This window comes from Triticum dicoccoides, chromosome 6A, assembly GCF_002162155.2.
Source record: "Triticum dicoccoides isolate Atlit2015 ecotype Zavitan chromosome 6A, WEW_v2.0, whole genome shotgun sequence".
In the NCBI taxonomy this organism is placed as follows: Eukaryota; Viridiplantae; Streptophyta; class Magnoliopsida; order Poales; family Poaceae; genus Triticum; species Triticum dicoccoides.
Window position 1 is genome coordinate 349,454,344 of NC_041390.1, and position 3,593 is coordinate 349,457,936.

At 49.4% G+C, this 3,593-nt stretch overlaps 1 long non-coding RNA gene across 1 annotated transcript; it reads left to right on the forward strand.

The window, feature by feature from the left end:
* The first annotated feature begins 334 nt into the window (after positions 1-334).
* On the forward strand, positions 335-1,671 carry LOC119316893. Its single transcript, XR_005153392.1, has 2 exons — positions 335-1,245; positions 1,329-1,671. It is a non-coding gene; the product is annotated as an uncharacterized LOC119316893 (long non-coding RNA).
* Positions 1,672-3,593: the final 1,922 nt, after the last annotated feature.

The window sequence follows — 3,593 nt, forward strand, 5'->3', positions numbered from 1 at the left end:
CACCGCCACTTGGCAACAGCCAACCACCACCTCCATCCAACCAGTGCCACAACCCCAATCGTCGATATGAGCTGCCTTAAATCGGACAATCAGAGAGCCTCCCAGCCATCCCCATGCAATGCTACATTCGCGCCTCCCGTGCCACTCGGGAGAGGAGCTCCCGACGTCTGTAGTTGTAATCTCTCACACTATGATAACATCCCTTAAAACCTTATTCTAATAACACTTCCACTTATTCTGATAACAGTACCGAGCTGACTGGTAGCTATCAACTAACCCTGCAAAAGGAAAAGACCGAGCTGCACGGGGCAAAAAGAGAATTACGCCGCTCACTCTCCCCACGACCTCCAAACTCTCTGCTCCCCTTCCCAGACAACCACCTCCCCACGCCCCGCCCCACTTCCCTCCCCACCTTCTCCGGCTGCGCCGCCCACCACCTCCTCTGGCCGCGCCGCCCACCACCTCCTCCGGCCGCGCCCAACGACACCACCTTCTACGCCGGCTGCCACCCTCTTCTTTCTCCCGCGCCATAAGCAGTCATGGCGGGCCGCGGGATCCGGCCGCCCTCGGCCCCCGGCGCGGCCTCAGCCATCGGATACGGCCGCCACGACCATTGGCGCGGCAACAAACCACGGATCCGGCCGCCACCGACCCCTCGGCGTGGAAGCCGTCCGCTCGCGCAGCCTGGCGCCTGATCCGGCGAGGTCCACACCGGTGCCTCTATACCGCGCCGCCGAGGCCCGGGTTGTCCTCTCCCTCTCCGGCAGGGAGGCCCCGTCGAGCAACTCCCACGCTTGCCACCGAGAGGAGGCCGGCCAGGAGGCAGGCGCTAGCGGCCCCCCTGCTGCCCGCGGCAGATCCGACGAGCCAACCCACATCCTCATCTCCCTCGCGGCGGATCCGACGAGCTCTATCACCACGCGCCGGCGGGCGGACCCCCTCCCTCCTCCACTCACGGCGTCGTGCGCAGGCGGCGGCACCACCGTTTCTCCCAGCCATCCTCCCCCAAGCCACGTCTGGATGGATATGGTCCGCCCACCGCCGGATTTGGCCACGCCTTCAACCACCGCGACGTGATGGGGTGTAGGATCCAGGGAGGTTTCGGGGGTCAAGAAGCCACCGACCTCGCCGAAAATCGCCCTTCCCTCCTCCCGGCCAATCTCCTCCACCGGATGCCTCGCGTGCTGCCACGCCAGGCGCCGGATCCATCGGCCATTCATGCACCAGGGATGAGCTCGGCACGCGGTTCGTTTGTGACTTGCATCTTCTCATTGCTTCTGCATCTCCCCCTCATGTCCTCTGACGAGAAACCACATCTTGGCGTGCAGACTACTGGGAGAAACTGCATGGAGGAAGGCTCGCTCCTGGGAGAAACTGGGTGCACTATGGTCCTGGAGCAGATCGTTGTTTTGGTGTTTTTCTTATCAAGTGTAAATGTAGCCCACTATTGTTTGCTCATCAGGTTCAATTTACTTGTTCTTGTAGGAAGAAAGTGGTAGAGTGCGGTTTGATGCAGCATTGCATTTTTTCTGTTTCCCTGAGCATACAGTTTGGACAGCGAGCCTCCCTCCATGAAGTCCGCTGGCACATCCATGCAGTACAACGCGTGTGTGTATACGGTTCGCGACGCGTGTGTTGCCGGTGGCTGTTGTGAAGTTGATTGTTTTTTCATTTTCAGAAAAATTGCATGAGGCTGTCTGGTCGTTAGTTTTATACTTAGTCATGCAGTGCACTCGTAAAAGTGGTGCAGTACTCGCAAAATCGTCGTTAGTTTTCTACTTAGTCATGCAGTGCACTAGCAAAAAGTGGTGTAGTACTAGCAAAATTATTTTGTTTCTTCTCAACAACGACAAATGGTGCAGCACTTTAGTCCAAAACAGTGGTAGCACACGACCATCGTTTACTCCAGAAAGCAGTACACTTACTGTGAGCAGTTGTGCAAAAGAAAAAGGAACCGATTGTATTTGTATTTTAGTTTTGAGACCTGTTGACTAAAATCCAGCGACCTATTTGTCAATAATGTTAAAAGATAGATGCAGTTTGATGTAAACCCTCATGTGGTTTACTTGGTGAAGAAAAACAGGATAATAAAAACTCTTGAGAAGTTCACATCCCCTCTAAAAATGCAATTCATTTTAAAGAAAAACTACTAAAATCTAACTATTTTTTGAAACAAAAAGTGGTGTAGTACAAAAAATTGTTACGGGGACAAAAAAATAAATAATGCGGTTCACTTCTTGATAGTGTTGCGGTTCACTTAGGCCCGACATGAATCGCACTCCACATTCTCGCTTGGGAAAAATTTACGTACGACAAAAGAAATTATGCAGTACACTTGTCCGTTTTGATGAAGTGCGGTTTTTAGTATGAAGGAGTGCACTCCACCTCGTTTGGGACAATTTACGTCCCACAAAAAAGAAAATCATGCAGTGCACTTGTCTGTCCAATGAAGTGCGGTTTTTTGTCTGATGCAGTACGGCCCGTTTACGGTAGTGTGGAGGTTCACTTTTCATAGTCTTGTGGTTCATCAACACTCGACATGAAGTGCACTCCACCTCGTTTAGAAAAATTTACGTACCACAAATAAGTAATGCGGTTCACTTCTTGATAGTGTTGTGGTTCATTTACACCCGATGTGAAGTGCACTCTACTTTTTCGTCCTTCAAAAAATTACGTTTGAATAAAAGAAACCATGCAGTTCTCTTACCCGTCTGATGCAGTGCGGCTTTTTCGTCCAAAGCAGTGCGGTTTTCAGTCGGATGAAGTACCCAAGTCGATTTAGGTGTCGCGAAAAACAGAGTGTCCGCATTTCGGTAAAATCGAAATCCCTCTTAAACCGTAAAGAATTAGAGAGAGTGTTCTACATGAAAAAGTTGCGGCTCGTCGATATCTTTCCAATGGCGTATTGTTTGAATCATTCCGACCAGCGGTTTGTAAAAATTTCGCGAAAAACGGCCGCTGCCTCTCGTCATCAGCCGCACGATTTTCGAAATTAACTAAAAACCATAAAGAATCTCAAAACCATTTCATATGAAAGTTGTGCCTTGTCCATAGCTTTCCGACGACATATTACACGCCTCGTTTTGACAAACGGTTAAAAAACTAGAGCGAAAACAGTACCGAAAATTTGAATTTTTTTGAAAAACAGAATTCCGCGATTTAGTAAATTTGAAACTGCTCTTAAACCGTAACGAATTAGAGAAAGACATAGATATGAAAAAGATGCGCTTCGACGATATCTATCCAACGGTGTATCATTTACTTCATTCCGACGAACGGTTTAGAAAAAAAATGCAAAAAAACGCTCGCTGCCACTCGTTGTGGGCCGCACCATTTTCAAAACTGCTCTTAAACTGTGAGGAATCTCGAAAAGTGTTCAACATGACGAAGTTGCGCCTAATCCGTAGCTTTCCAACGGTATATTAGACGCCTCGTTCCAATAAACGATTAAAAAATTAGAGCAAAAACAGTACCGAAAAAATACTACGCGCAGTTTTTTCCGACACGAAGTTCACTAGTCTGTGTAATGCAGTGCTCTTGTTAAAGAAAATGCAGTGCTCTCGCATTGAGCATGCAGTACGGAAGTGTTATCA